The 16,729-nt window shown below is 46.3% G+C and overlaps 1 long non-coding RNA gene across 3 annotated transcripts; it reads left to right on the top strand.

Annotated features, from left to right (window-relative positions):
- Positions 1-12,590: 12,590 nt before the first annotated feature.
- On the top strand, positions 12,591-15,290 carry LOC121594464. 3 transcript variants are annotated; one of them, XR_006004976.1, is made up of 6 exons: positions 12,591-12,860; positions 12,923-13,017; positions 13,099-14,221; positions 14,361-14,635; positions 14,712-14,857; positions 14,996-15,290. It is a non-coding gene; the product is annotated as an uncharacterized LOC121594464 (long non-coding RNA). The 3 variants fall into 3 exon arrangements; XR_006004975.1 differs by having other exon boundaries at positions 14,361-14,638; XR_006004977.1 differs by lacking the exon at positions 14,361-14,635.
- Positions 15,291-16,729: the final 1,439 nt, after the last annotated feature.

Here is a 16,729-nt window from a genome sequence, read left to right as displayed (position 1 = left end):
CAAAGTCGACATCTCGACTTCATCTCCCAGTACACATCTGATATACAGTACATTCGGGGAGAGAGCAATGTAGTAGCGGACGCCTTAGCTAGGATTGGGGGCATGGATTCCATAACGGTGTTAACGGATCAAACTTTCTCAAAAGAGCAAAAGAAAGATTCACATTTAAAAATATTGCTGGAAAAACAGAACAGAAAAACTAAATATAAACTGACACAAATATCTTCAAACAATGTTAAGCTATTTATTGAGTCTTCTACAGGAAGACAACGCTTGTATATTCCCTTGTCTCTGCGCAAGCTTACATTCCAAGGGATCCACAATAACTCACATCCTGGCATTCGGGCTACTAGAAAGCTTATAACCGATCGTTATTTTTGGCCTTCCATGAACAAGGACGTGGGAGATTGGACACGTGCCTGTATTGGATGCCAAAAGACCAAAATAACACGCCATACTCACTCACCATTGGAAACTTTTGACATTCCGAAAGGCAGGTTTGACCACATCCACATGGACATCGTTGGTCCTCTACCTCCTTCGGAAGACATGTGTTACCTACTCACAATAGTAGATAGATTTACAAGATGGCCAGAGTGCTATCCAATGGCAGATATGTCAGCAGCTACCATCGCAAAAACATTTGTTGACAATTATGTCTCCCGTTTTGGATGCCCTGAAACCATCACAACTGACCGTGGAAGACAATTTATCTCTAAACTGTTTCAGGAGCTAACCAAGCTCCTTGGGGCCCATCACATTAAGACCACAGCATACCACCCACAATCAAATGGGATGGTCGAAAGATTTCACCGACAACTAAAAGGTACTATCATGGCAAGTGAAGACTCCAAGCGACAAGTTTTTGCACGAGTGGACAAAGAAAAAACTGGACTGCAAGCTCCATACGAAGGACCATTCGACGTAGTTCGGCGTTTCAGAAAATTTTTCATAATCAATAGGAAAGGAAAAAACGAGTCTATCTCAATAGATCGCCTGAAACCAACGTACCGCTCGTCAAGCATACCAAAGATCAGGCAGAATGGAGCGGTGATTGGAGAGGTGCGATTCCGCCTTTAACGCTCAAATCAATTTCATCTCGTGACTCCGTCACTGGTGGGGGATTCTGTAGTGACCGTTACGGCGTTAGACCAGTTCTAACCGCTCGATTCGCGTTAGACCAGTTCTAGCGATCTTCGCCTAGCAGGCAACAAATTATAGCAGATACGCCACCTGTCGCTGTGCACCTCAACCTTCCACTGAATCGAGTTAGGCCATGATTGCCAACTGCGTTGGGAACCGGAGTTAGAATTAGGGAACTATGGACATGCGGCCCTTAGCTCGATCTCTTTTGCTCGCTGACCGTTGTAGTGACAGGACGCAATAAATGTTAATTGATAACTCACACACGATAGTTATTATTATTATTATTATTATTTATTTAATCTTCAACGGGCCGTATGGCCTAATTAAAATGTAACAGTTCACTTGAAAAAAAAATACATAGCAAAAATAAGATTTGCATCGCAATTCACTGCGGCCACGGCAAAAGCCGGAGACGTTCCTTGAAGCACTGAGTTGAGATGTCGAAGTCGAAGCAATCCGAGACAGTGTTGAAGACAGCCGGCATGCGGAACATAGGGTCAGACCGACCAGCACTGGAACGGGGTTGAGCGAGCCGTAGAGTTTCTCTAGACCTAAGTGTTCGGGATGGTGCATAGATATCGACTCGATGCAACAAAGGCGATGAGTCGATAGAGCCATTTAGCAATCCAGCGATGAAAGAGCACTGTGCATTGCGTCTTCTAACCGAAAGAGGTTCAAGGCCTAGAAGACGGCACCGCGCAGCATACGGACGAAGATTATTGCGATCCTGCCAGGGAAGTAGGCGTAGGGCATATCTCGTGAGCTTACGTTGAATCGCCTCAAGTCGAGCAATTGAAGAAGCGGTAGTTGGGCTCCAGACTACGCACGAATATTCCAGAACCGAACGAACGATGCAGTTGTACACAGCTTTGATGCACATGGGGTTGCGGAATTCATTAGTTGTCTGGATAACCACGCCAAGTAATTGATTTCCTCTGGCTACAACGTCATCGATATGCTGTTTAAAGTTCAAACTAGAGTCAAGCAGAACGCCCAGGTCTTTGGCATGATTCTGTCGATTAACTGCAGTGCCGTCCATGAAGTAGGTCCCAGTCACTGGGCTCCTGCATCGACTAAAAGACACACAGTAGCATTTCTCGATGCAGATAGTCAGTCCATTACGCTTGCACCACGAACAGAAAATTTCGATGCAGTCTTGCAGGAATGTACAATCACCTGTGTTGTGAATAGGCGCAAAAATGTTTGCGTCGTCGGCAAACAGACTGATACTGTCGGGAGGTAAAGCCAGGGTAACATCGTTGATAAGCAATATGAAGAGAAGCGGGCCAATATTGCTTCCTTGTGGCACACCCGAGCTGCTGACTATTTCTTTGGACATGTGCTTATCAATTTCCACGATGTATGTGCGATTAATTAGGTAAGACTTAAGCCACTGTATGAGCGAGCTGGGAACTCCTAGCTTGTCGAGTTTAGCGAGAAGAATTGCGTGCGGAAGAGAGTCGAATGCTGCTTTCAGATCTGTATAAATTGCATCGACTTGAGCTCCGGCATCAATTTGACTAGTGCAATAGGTTACAAATTCAACCAGGTTCGTGGTAGTCGACTTTTTTGGCACGAACCCATGTTGATACGGGCTTAGGTAGCTGCGGCATGCATGTAGCAGATGTTTGTATATCACTAGTTCGAACACCTTGGCAATGGCACACAAAGATGTAATACCCCGGTAGTTGATGGCATCTGTCCTGTCGCCCTTTTTGTAAATAGGAACCATCCAAGATTTCCTCCATGTTTTGGGAAAGTAGCCATTGGCTAGCGATGCATTGAACAATTTTGCAAGGATAGGTGCTACTGTCGTTTGACAGCGTTTCAGTACGGTAGAAGGAATTCCGTCGGGTCCAGGAGCGAAGGAAGGCTTTAGTTGCGCTAGGGCAGATAAAACGATCTCACTGTCGATGAAAGGAGTGCTCATGTTAATTGCGCCAGCCGGAGTGTTGACGAGAGCAGCATCAATGGTATCGGTATCATTCATGGCCGGTGAAAAGCAATCTGCGAAGCGATCCGCGAAGAGATTGCACATTTCATTAGTGTTGGCACTTGTTGCTCCTTTGTACGTAATGGATTTCGGTGCATGCGTGGATTTTGTTTTGCTGTGGTAGAAGCGCCAAAACGAGTCAGGCCACCTGCAGAGGTTATGTTGGATTTTACTCAAATATCTGCGATATCGAAACCTGTTATAGCTGCAGTATAAAGAGTGCGTGTCAAAGTAGATCGAGCGAGATCTTTGGCAGTGGCGCGTTTGGTAGTGACGATAAGTAGCTCTTTTTACACGTTTGAGTCGTTTGAATGTGCGGTCCGCCCAGGGGGGGTTAGGTTTAGGACGCTGAACTGGGACGCATACAACAAAGGCATGCAGCATGAAGGACGAGAATGAACATACTTCTTCGTCAAGTGAAATAAAATTGGAACAATGAAAGCTATTGTTAAACATCGATATCATGTCGTTCAGTTTCACATAGTCAGCTTTAGCAAAGTTATAACGATAAAATGCGGTTGTCGTCGAGTTTTGTCGAGTCGTCGAATTGCGTCGGGTCGACGAGTTAATACGTATATTGAAGTCAAACGCCGGGTGATAGGAGTCAAGAGGTACAAGCGGAACAACACTTGGAAAGACAGGCGAACACAATTTAGCTGCAGCATTGTTAGCGTAGAGCAGGTCAAGCATGCGTCCGTGCGAATTATTGATGTGATTAAGTTGCACTAATCCGTTAAATTTAAATCCATCCACAAAGGTGTTGTTGGCCAGTGAGCGCGCAGTTGGTTCATAGTGCGTGATTGATGAGTATGCTGGCGAGGACGAAGGATCAGCTGTGGACCAGCTTATGCTAGGCTGATTGAAATCGCCAATAACAAACAGCAGATCCGAAGGCTTCAGTGTGAGAGTGAGGCCGCTGATACAATCATGTAGAGAGCGAAGAGTCGATATCTCGGAGCTAAGCTGCGGTGGAATGTATACTACCATGATGTACAGATGTGCGTTATTGCAGGTGACGCGCACACAAATATACTCGAGAGAACGATCACGGAAAGGTAATTCTATCGACTCGTATGCGTTAGAAACGGCTAGGAAAATACCACCACCGCGAGAGCTAGAGCCGCTGAGAGAGCGATCACAGCGGTAAACAGAGAAGTTGTTGTTGAAGAGAAGAGCAGATGGAATGTTGTCAACAAGCCAAGTTTCCGTGAGGGCGATAAGGTCGAAGTCAGCCTCCGATACAGCTAGGTGAAATTCTTTTGTTTTAGTGCGCAAACCTCTAACGTTTTGATAATAGCAGCTTAAATACTCAGCGGTAGCGTTGTCATTGTGGTGGTTGGATAAAGCGGGTATACGGTAAGTCAATTGAGCTGCGTTGTCAGAGCATGAGGCTTGGCGTGTTTGTTGCGTGCAATGAGCGGAACTTCGTCTAGTTGAGAAAAAAGCGATCGATTGTAGACTGGTGCAGGTGCGGAGATGAAGCGCGGTGGTTTTGGGGCGGTCCAGAAACAAGTGTTGAGTTGGGTGCTTCCAAGGTATCATTCACCGGGGGGTGACACTGTTGTGATGATGTTGTTTCAGGACCAGGTGGAGTAGACGTGCGTGCTGCTAAACGGTGAGTCGTTTGTTGGTGTGCGTGTGGTGTAGCGTTGATCAGTACTAGTAGCTGGTGTGCGTGTTGTAAAGCGGTTTTGGGTGGCTATAGAAGATGAGGTTTGGTGGTCGTGTTGACGGGATGGAAAAAATTCACGTACACCGATACCGACTGGCCAAGTGGATGGTGTGAGTGCCGCATCTCGAAGAATAGCCGGGACTCTCACTTTGAATGAAAGCCAATTCATGCTGTCCACACTAACCCCTCTTCTCAGCAGGCAATACGCTATAACGTCATCGGTGGCTAAGCGACGCTTTACAGAAGCGACCACTTGTTCCACAGTGACGGCTGTTGATAAGCGGGATAGGCGGATCCAGATCCTATCTTTGAATGGCTCACGAGGTGCAGCTTGAAGCGGTGATGATAACGGATCGGTTCCCACCAGTTCATGCGGTTGTGTAGATGCCGGCTAGACGGCAATCGTATTATGGTGTATGCATTTGGCGATGACGCGGCACAAAGGATGTTACCGCGACTGTTAACAATTCTGTTTACACCAGGAGATGCCGAATCCTCGATTACGCGCCTCCGCTTTCTACCAGTAGCCGGTCGAGGATCAGGATTCCGAATGTGAGGCGTAGATGCAGTTTGAAGGAGGGTAGAACCACTGCGAACTTCGGCGACAATAGGCTCAACGAGCTTGCCGATAGCTGCTACAACTGAGGTGAGGGCGGCTTGGAAACCGACCTGGGCGCCTATTTCTTTTACCGAACGGCAGCGCGGATTTTTAAGAATGTTAGTGCAGCCAATGCAGCTCCAGTGCAGCTCGACATTGGACAATACTGCGTCAATCAGCTCGGGGGGCAATTTGCAACAGCCGCGGTGGAACGTAGCGTCACAATATGCACAACTGATGATGCAGCCGGTGGCCTCTAGCGGTTCAACACACGAGAAGCAAATAGCCGCCATCGCGAAATCACGCGTAATCACAGCACAACACTGCTAAGCCGAGCAGGAAAAAACAGCAGGAAACCACAGTTGCGGTGCAACTAAACAATTCGCCAACACGCAACGATGATGTGAAGCAGTTTAATAGTCCGTAGAATAGGCAACAATGCGATGCGACGCAGAAAACACAAGAAATTTACTGAAAAATCACGGAGCGCGACGAAAGTGCGGCCGAACAGTCAAACGTCAAACGTCAAAGTGTTATAGTCCTATTGTTACGAGTAACCGTGCCGACAAACCGCGTGTCCCTTATTATGGCATGCGGAATGTAAACAAGCTAAATGACAGGAGATAGGTTTAGACGTTTAGATAGGGTGACAAGATCGATCTTCGAATTTCGAACATTTCAGAAAGGGCAACGTTCGCTGCGTAACGCGATGGCGCAACGGCCATCGCGGAAAAAAAAGGGATAAATACACCGTGCGCAGAACAAACGGTCTCTTTAAAAGTTAGCGAACGATAGACCGCGTTTTTTAAAACTACTAAAATAAAAGCTTGTGAGTTTATAATCGGTCGATCCTTTTTTAAATAAAGTAAAGTTTGTACGTTAATAAAACGGTCGTTATACCTTGTTCGCCGCCGTCGAGGAGCCGACGGAGTTGCAGTTGCAACATTTTTTAAAAAACGCGTTTGCGATTAATAACGCGCTGTTTTAGTGCCAATCGCCAAGGCATCGTCGCGAGTGAGAATAGAGAAGCCTGCAGAATGTCCCGTACGCCGATCTTTCATCAAGGAGAGCCTCTACTCGAAGGGCTGGAGCCGCTTCCCCCCTCCGTTGGAAGGCCAAGCAGTACTGGCAGATCCGGCAGAACCAGTGCAGATCCGTTGGCCAACTCTACTTCCAGGCCTACGGACACTGGACGGGCGTCATCGAGACCACCGTCGAGGGCATCAACAAACCCGCGAAACGACACCCTGAACGAATTGGTGAGGAGAGCCCGCGAAGCTAAACGCGAGCTAGCGGCAATCGAGCGCGAGATAGCAGACGTTGTTGTGGAAGCAACGTCTTCGATTGCTGAAAAGGAGCAGGAAATAGAGGAGTGGCTGCATACTACGGATCGTGTCGGAGAGCTGGACCAACGGCCACAGGAATTTAACATTCCCGCCACCGCTACTGGGCCGATGCGTTCGGATAACCATCTCCTACCTCCCTACGCCGTCGAAGTGCCGCCTGTGACATGTAGAAAACCGAACGTGCAATCTACCGCGATTGAAGAGGAACTTCATCGGATCGATAAGCAGTGCGAACAACAGCTGCTTGAAGAGAGACTGCTCGCGATCGAACGGTGTGAACGACGTCGTATGGCGGAGAAAAAACGCATACTGGAAGAATCATGCCGCCCTTCTACAAGCCCAATCGCGAGACCTGATGAAAGGCTAGCTAACCAGTACAGACCAGCCGTTAGCTTTGTGCCAGTGATACCAGAAAGGACAACACCACACCCCACAGCACATAGTTACTCTGCAAATTTTCCGCTATTTAACCAGAGTCAAGTGTCAGCGCGAAAATGTACGAGCCGTGAATTGCCTGTCTTCAGTGGTGACCCTAAGGAATGGATGGCATTCATTTCGAACTATGAACACTCTACGGCGATATGTGGCTACACAAATGATGAAAATATGCTGCGGCTGCAGGCGTCTTTGAAGGGAAAGGCTCGTGAAGCAGTTGCTAGTTGTCTGCTATATCCCGATAGTATCCCTGAAGCGATCGAGATTTTGAAGGAGTGCTACGGCCGTCCAGAACTAGTGGTGAACACACTGATGGCCAATATTCGCCGCATGCCGCCCCCGAAGGAAGACCGGTTCGACGCCTTAGTGGATTATGGTGTCGCTGTGAGGAACTTCTGTGCATCGATAACGGGATCTGGACTGCACAGCTATTTCGATGGTGGACCCCTGCTGGAGGAGCTGGTGGACAAGCTGCCGCCGAATATAAGGCTGAACTGGTACTATTACCAGAACCGCTGTACACATACCACGCTGGCAGTTTTCAACGAGTGGGTGAAGGAGCTTGTACGCGCAGCCAGTCGAGGTGTAAAGCATACCAGCGGTCGTAGGGAGACAGCAGTAACAACATCACAACCAGTTACAACTGAGGGCAACAATTGGTGTTGCTCTGCGTGTGGGGATGGATGTCCTAACGTGTCCAACTGCAGCAGGTTCCTAGGCATGAGTGTGAGTTCGCGTTGGACAACTATAAAGCGTGCGTCACTGTGTAGAACGTGCCTCCGCAAGCACCCAGGTGCATGCCCTGTAACTACGTTGTGCGGAGTAAATGGGTGCGAACGCCGTCATCATCAGTTGTTACACTCGTCCGGTAGCAGCCAACTATTATCAGACATCCCGCCAGAATTGAGTCGAGTCAACACCAGCTGTAACGTGCATTCTGCTACTTCCGGAGGAGTTATGTTCAAGTATGTGCCGGTTACGTTATATGGGAATGGGAAGAAGGTTGATACTATCGCTATTTTAGATGACGGATCGTCGGCAACGTTTATGGAACATGACTTGCTGAGACAGCTAGGCATCAGTGGCAAGCATCGTCCATTATGCATATCGTGGACCGGTAACCAAAGCAGGGTTGAAGACGAGTCCGTAGAATTATCTGTTAAGATATCTGGCGTTGGGTCATCTTTCATATATGACATGAACACGGTCCATACAGTTCGTACCCTTGGCTTATGTGATCAATCAGTAGAACCGAGGCAATTAGCCACTCAGTATAGCCATTTGAGAGGTCTTCCACTACCATTATATCAAAATGCCTCGGCGAAGGTCCTAATTGGCATTGATAATTGCTTCTTGAGCCAAACCCTTAAAACGGTCGAAAGAGGGACAAACGAGCCGTCAGCATCAAAAACCCGACTTGGATGGGTAGTTTACGGGCCATGCTCAAGTAGCGCATCAGATTGTAACCGGTACGACGGAAATACATTTATGAACGTCCATATCTGCCCCTGCAATAAAAAAAAAGACGATGAGATGGATCTGGCTCTAAAAGAATACTTCTCTTTAGAATCGCTAGGAGTATATCGACCAATGAAACAATTGCGCTCTGATGACGAAGAACATGCGCTTAAAATTCTTTCCTCGAATGTTCGGTTGGTAGATGGGCATTTCGAAGCGAGCCTTCTGTGGAAGTACGACACAATAAAACTTCCTGATAATAAAGCGATGGCTTTGAAGCGTCACGAATGTCTGGAGAGAAAACTGCGCCGTAACCCAGAACTGAATAAAGCCATGCACTCCAAAATTGCAGAGTACGAACAAAAGGGGTACATCAGAAAGCTTTCACCGATAGAACAAAGCAGCAAAAAGTCAAATGACTGGTTCCTACCGATTTTTCCTGTCACGAACCCGAACAAACCTGGCAAGATACGAGTAGTATTTGATGCTGCTGCAAAGGTGAATGGGGTCAGCCTAAACTCGTTTTTACTGACCGGACCGGATCAACTTGTAGGACTGCTCACGGTTCTTTATAAATTTCGGGAATATAAGGTAGCAGTGACCGGTGACATTCGAGAAATGTTTTTTCAAGTGCGGATGAACCCGCGAGACCAACGAAGTCAAATGTTTCTCTGGAATGATGGAGAAATTGGAAGCACTCCTCAACAATATGTGCTACAGGTTATGACGTTTGGTGCAGCATGTTCTCCAAGCACCGCGCACTATGTAAAAAATCTGAACGCAGAAAGATTTGAAGAACAATATCAAAGGGCAGTCGAATGCATCAAATATGAGCACTACGTTGATGACATGCTCTCTAGTATAGAAACTGAAGATGAAGCTATCCAATTAGCACAGGAAGTTTGCTTCATTCACTCACAAGGCGGATTTGAGATCCGTAATTGGTTGTCCAATTCATCAAAGGTTAAAGCTGCAATGAACCGGGTTGAGCCTGGAGCAGAAGCACCCGTCGAAGTTGAACTTGCGACAGAGAAAGTACTCGGCATGTGGTGGAACACGGAGACGGATGTGTTCACGTTTAAAATCTCTCCACGATATGAGCCGCATACATTACTACAAGGACGAGTACCTACAAAGAGAGAGATTTTGAAAATACTCATGTCTATATATGATCCTCTGGGGCTAATTGGTCACCTTCTCATGTACCTGAAGATCCTGCTGCAAGAAGTGTGGCGCGCAAAGACTCAATGGGATGAAGAAATTTCTGGTAGTTTGCTTGTGAAATGGCAAACATGGGTATCCGTTCTGCCTAGTTTACAATTTGTGAGCATACCGAGGTGTTACCGGCAGGCCACGCATTTAAATCAATGTCACATAGAACTTCACATCTTCTGCGACGCCAGTGAGAACGGGATGGCCGCTGTAGCCTACTTTAGATTCGAAAGAGACGGGCTGATAGAATGTGCATTGGTGGGCTCAAAAACTAAAGTTACACCGATATCCTTCACATCCATACCAAGGTTAGAGCTTCAAGCGGCAGTCATAGGAACACGATTGGCCCAAACAATAAAAAGCTCGCATCGTCTGCAAATCACTCGTGAAGTGTATTGGACGGATTCACGAACCGTCATTAGCTGGATTAATGCAGATCACCGAAAGTATAGCCAATTCGTTGCCGTACGCATCAGCGAAATTGTGGAAACCTCTAATGCTGTAGATTGGAACTGGGTGTCCACGAAAATGAACGTAGCCGATGAAGGGACAAAATGGCAAAAGGTTCCGGAACTCGGGCCCACCAGCAGATGGTTCCGCGGTCCCGATTTCCTATGGAAATCGACCAGTGAGTGGCCAAAAAAGGAAATGGAACCGGGTGCAACGGACGAAGAAATACGCCACAAATTACTGCACCACTCGATGTATATGCCACTATTAGAGTTCACTCGTTTTCCTAAGTGGCAGCGACTGCTACGAGCAGTTGCATACGTATACCGCTTCATAACAAATTGTCGAAAGGGTAAACTAAAACAACGAGGAGAGCTTACGCAGGATGAACTGGTACAAGCTGAAAATGCAATCTATCGACAAGCTCAGAGAGACGAATATGCGGATGAAATCGGGATGTTAAGCGATATCGAGCTACAATGTCAGCCTTGGAAAAAGCCACTCAAAAAGACTAGCCCGCTATACCAACTGAGCCCTTTCATCGATGAACACAAAGTCCTGCGAATGAAGGGAAGAATCGAGAAATGCATGTGGGTTGGCGATGACACCAAACGACCGGTGATAATTCCAAATAACCACTATGCCACCGAACTAATAATCAGTTGGTATCACGAGAAATATCGGCACGCGAACCATCAAACAGCACTCAATGAAATTCGACTTAAATATCACGTTCCGAAGCTCAAGAGCACTTATAGCCGAGTAAGACGCTGTTGTCAATACTGCAAGGTATATAAAACCGCTCCACAAAATCCTGCTATGGGAGACCTCCCGTACCAACGGCTAGCTGCCTACCAGCATCCATTTTCTTACACCGGGATCGACTACTTCGGACCGATGATAGTAGCAGTCGGAAGAAGAACCGAAAAACGCTGGGGGGTGATTTTCACCTGCCTCACTACCAGAGGAATACACATCGAGGTTGCGCATAGTCTTTCTACAGACTCGTGTATTTTCGCGATCCGCAATTTCACCGCTAGAAAGGGACTGCCACTGGAGTTCGTTAGTGATAGAGGCACCAATTTTGTAGGCGCATCTCGTGAACTGAAGGAAGCTGCTGCACTGATTGATGTGGACCGGTTGATGGCAGAGTTTGTGCAACCCGGGACAAAGTGGGTTTTTAACCCACCTGCAGCACCGCATTTTGGTGGGTCATGGGAGAGATTGATCCAATCAATAAAAAAGACGCTTGCCTCCTTTGACCTTCCTCATCACCCCACCGATGAGCTATTACGGGCTAGGTTGAGTGAAGTGGAGCTGATTGTTAACTCACGACCCCTGACAGAAATTCCACTCGAAGATGAAGCTGAATCTCCCTTAACGCCAAATCATTTCATTTTAGGCAGTTCGAACGGAAGCAAGCCTCCGCTACCCTTTGACGATTCCACTCCGTCCGTGCGTAAATCCTGGAAATCAGCACAACAGTTTGCAGACATGTTTTGGAAGAGATGGGTAATCGAGTACCTACCAACACTAACGAAGCGATCGAGATGGTACAAGCAGACGAAACCATTAGATGAAGGCGACTTGGTATTGGTTGCGGATGGAAACAACCCGCGGAACTGCTGGCCTAGGGGACGAATTGTAAAGGTGTATCGAGCTGCTGACAATCAAGTGCGGCGCGTAACTATACAGACAAATAGTGGTTTGTTAGATAGACCGGCAGTAAATGTTGCTATATTGGAGGTCGGCACAACGAAGCTAAGTCGCTGAGAGCGACTTACCGGGGGGAGAATGTTACGAGTAACCGTGCCGACAAACCGCGTGTCCCTTATTATGGCATGCGGAATGTAAACAAGCTAAATGACAGGAGATAGGTTTAGACGTTTAGATAGGGTGACAAGATCGATCTTCGAATTTCGAACATTTCAGAAAGGGCAACGTTCGCTGCGTAACGCGATGGCGCAACGGCCATCGCGGAAAAAAAAGGGATAAATACACCGTGCGCAGAACAAACGGTCTCTTTAAAAGTTAGCGAACGATAGACCGCGTTTTTTAAAACTACTAAAATAAAAGCTTGTGAGTTTATAATCGGTCGATCCTTTTTTAAATAAAGTAAAGTTTGTACGTTAATAAAACGGTCGTTATACCTTGTTCGCCGCCGTCGAGGAGCCGACGGAGTTGCAGTTGCAACACCTATATTCCGCCTTGCTGGCATTGTTTACTATAAAACGCCAATTAATAAAAAACAGAATTGTAAAGGAATAATGGTAAAAGATTTTTTAAGGCCCCCCCTATGACAATCGAAGCAGCCCTGACAAGAAAAACGAGATAGTGTGCGGTTGATCGGTCATGCAATCTGTCAAATTTTCAAAAAATACAGTTTGTTTACATTTTGAACCGAACGATAGCTCTCACGATGTACAACGGCGAATGATTAAAAAAAGGCTACTTCGGTGATGAAAATGTTGTGTGTAATGTGTACAATAAACAGCCTAAAAATTATAAATGGTGGTAGAATCGACTTCGCACGCCTGAAAGCCGTTTAGGGTAAGTAAAGCATAGCTAATGTTTGTAATATTAAATCAATTAAAGCGGTATTTTCTATGCAGCTGTTGTGCAACCGTGTTGAGCCGGCGATAGTTAGAAAGAGGGAAGAAAGAATGCCCGCAATCAAACTAAACGATGTTTGATCATGGAAAACAAGGTAAGTTGATAATGAACGTAATCCGCACGGTATCAAAAACTCCTCGCGTTTATTTTTTTAACCACTGGTTTTTTTCTATAGTTAAAAAGCATACAAAGCTCGCTCGCTGTTGGACGCTTGGACAATTACTTTTACAATCATTCGGTGATCAGTTTGCGAAACGTCTTGCCGCACGCCTGGTACAGGCCCTTCTTGTCCGCGTCGGTATCGATCGTGGACTGATCGTTCGGCAGCGTCAGCATCATCACCTTCATCTGCGGGTAGTTGTGGTACGGCACAGTTCCGGTCGCCATCTCGATCGCGGTAATGCCGAACGACTAGAAGCCGTATCCGTGGTCCCGCTCCATCTCCTCCGGCGCCATCCAGCACGACGTGCCGATAAACGTGTGGTACACCTTCTGCCGCGACATGTCTCCATCGGTGGCGAGCCACGCGCTCATCCGCTATATTTAAGGAGCCGTCGTCGCCGGGCAGTATGATGGCCACCTTGATGTCCACGTAATGAGCAATGCGAAATGTGCACTCAATTGGCAAGCGCACAGCAAGATCCAGCAAACGTTACCGACAGTCTTTGTCGCCGTGAAAATGCTTCTAATGCACGGGTGAGTTGCATTATAACTACAAGCATACGTTTTTTTCCTTTCTTTAGTTTCAGCTAATGCCAGACGAACGATCGAATGACTGTTGCTTCGGAAGGGAGGTCGTATTACAGATACCGACTTGGACATGATCCAGTCGGTCGGTTGCAGTTGCTCCATGGTGCTTCGGATAAGGCAACAACGGAGAAGCGCTCCGGACGCTCCGGAGAAGCAGATCGAGATCGGCGAAGCGGTGTAGTGTTGTGATATAGTGATTGTGTGTACATTTAAGGTGTAAAGGGTGATTAATGCTAGTAACGTTGTGTAATGTTATGCAGAACAAAATGCAGCATAAATGGCGATGAGCCAGCATTGTTCAAAGGTGCCGGATGTTATACGTTAGAGCCTTTCTTTGTGGTGTGATGTGTTAACCACCTTGCTGCCAGTTATTAGGATTAGGATTAAACCAGTATTAGGATTAGGATATAATTAGGATTTAAACCAGTGCCGTTGAATAAAATGGTGTACAACAGGTTAGAAAACATTCGGTGTATTTTGTTTTGTTTTTTTAAAGCTCTTTCGATTACCTATTACGGAAGCAAATATGTTTCACTAATGTGCAAAAGGTAAGGAATTAGTGATCGCGTTGGTAGGTAATTGCTCGTTTACGGTGTTTCTCCATTTGTATTTATTGTTTCTCGCCCGCTGTGTTTGCTTCCCCATTTATCATAATGGTGCGTACGTTTCATTAACAATGTGCATTAGATGGTGATGTTACATGATAAGTAAATGTTGAGCGTGTTGGCGGGTTTAAAAAAAATATTTTACTTGTCCTGCTCCGTTGGTTGTCTGGTTGTCTGGCTGGCTGGCTGGCTGGCTGGTTGGATGGCAGAATGGCTCACTGGCTGGTTAGTGCAGACTATGATCGGATGCGCATTTCCCTACGCCGCAGTGCCGGGTGCATCATACGTCGGTGTTGGGTTGCTGTTACTGGGCCGAGCGGATGCGCGTGCACACGTGGGAATAAACGACACGCAACCGTGGTGATATCACAGAAAGTATATATTTTGTTCTATTTCATCATAAAAAATTCTTGCCATTAATTTCTCTTTTTAGGTATTTTATATTGCATCGGTACGATTATCGTGTTCAAAGGCTTTTTCGAGAAATGCCAATACATAAATCGGTTAGTTCGTTTATATCGGTTTCTCAAACCCCTGCAAGCAATGGTCAATCATTTCAGTCTTAAACTTTTGACGAACGTAAGTATAAAAAAACACCTTAATGGATTGATATGTTCAATTCCTACTCATGGCCTACTCATTTTCATTTGGTTGTAAAAATACTGCCTATACATTGTTTCATTTTGGTTTTCTCCCTCTCCATCTATCTCTTGATAGGAATGCCTGGTCGCTAGCTGCAGCTTCCCATCGATGTAGGCACACGATCTTCGAGATTTTACTTCACCTGATCTAGCCATCGCACTCGCTGTGCTTCCTCGCTTCTAGTACCGAACTGAGAGCCGCTCGAACACCTAGCTGCTGGGGCACGAGGCTGCCTTCTTCACAACATGCTCCAGCCATCGCAAACAGCCATGTCCGGTGCGCCATATGGCTTCAGTAAGCTCGTGGATAATCATTCGCATCCACACCCCATGCTCGAATTCACCGCCAAAGATGATCCGGAGGATGCGTCGGCCATCGTGTTTCGCCGCTGTCCTTTGCATGCTGTAAAAAAAATATACCTATTCATCGTCGGCCAATGGTGCAGCACGAGCGCAACGTGATACATCGTGACATCATCCGGAAAACTTGCAGCTGGGGCACGGTGGTGATCTGAAGATAGCTGATTTCGGTTGGTCCGTGTACGAGCCGACCTTGTTCCGGTACGACGCTGTGCGTTTCGCTCGACTATTTATCGCCCTAGATGGTACATGGTCAGCCGCACACAAAAACTGTCGATCTCTGGAATTTGGGCGTGCTGGCTTAAGGCCCCGTTTTTGGCGACCACGTATGAAGAATCGTACCGTAAAATTATGAAGCTGCAGTTTAAGATGCCGCCAGATGTAACGAAGCCGGCGGCCCATCTGATCTCGCGACTGTTCGTTAAGGATCTGGCCAGCCGTATGCCGCTGAAACATGTTGCGTCCATCCCTGGATTCTGCTGCACGTGCACAAAAAGTAAATAGGAATTGCTGCTACCATGTACCATTTATAGTTATGTTCTCACTAAGTATGTTTATAAGATACCTGTACCTTTTAGTTTTTTAAACCCTATCTCTTATAAGAAGTAGTGGTATTTGAATTGAATATGAACAAGGCAAGTGTAATGATAAGTAATGATAATTGTTATTTGTGTGTTCACTCAAATGTTATTATACTTTCTTCATGTTCAACATCTGTTATTATTTCAATTATTAACAATAAAATATGGCAAAATATTTTTTAAGCTATAGATCGTCTTTGTATTGAATGAGTGCAATTGATGGGTTTTGCATTATGATGATCAATACCGTGACCAGCCTCTCGGGATGCCTTTGGTGCCTCAGTTCTGTATAAAGGAGAGCGTAGAAGGGTATGGCTATATTCTTTTCGGCGCTGCCATGCACCTTTCGGTGCAACGATAAGATAGAGTTAATGTTTTTTTTTGCACCACTGAAGCACACACCAACCAGCACACACCAACCAGTGATTGACTATCCGGTTAGGTGATACGAATAAGTCTTGTAAGCATTTATACATAACGTCAGCATGACCACGTTTGTCGGCTGTAGCGGAAATAAAGCATAACAATTATTTATTTGTTACGATATAAATAGGAAAAAAGGGCAACGCTGTGCGGTCCCGTGATATAGTCATCAATTCGTCCGACCTAATAACATGCCTGTCATGGGTTCAAACCTCATACGGTCCGTCCCCCTGTAGCAAGGATCAACTATCCGGCTGCGTGGTAGCAAATCAGTTTCGAAAGCCTGTACAGGTCGACATGTTCGCGTCGTTAAGCCAAAAAGAAAGAAAGTGCTGCGTTGTCGTGATGGATACGGTAAAAGTGCTTCCGTCTTAACAGAAGGTGTTCTATCATCTACCAAAATTGTTGTGTGAGAAATGGAACTAACTTGCAAAAAGGTTTGGTCA

This window comes from Anopheles merus, chromosome 2L (genome assembly GCF_017562075.2).
Source record: "Anopheles merus strain MAF chromosome 2L, AmerM5.1, whole genome shotgun sequence".
In the NCBI taxonomy this organism is placed as follows: Eukaryota; Metazoa; Arthropoda; class Insecta; order Diptera; family Culicidae; genus Anopheles; species Anopheles merus.
Note: the sequence above shows the minus strand (reverse complement) of the source record. Positions and strands in the feature narration are given on the sequence as shown.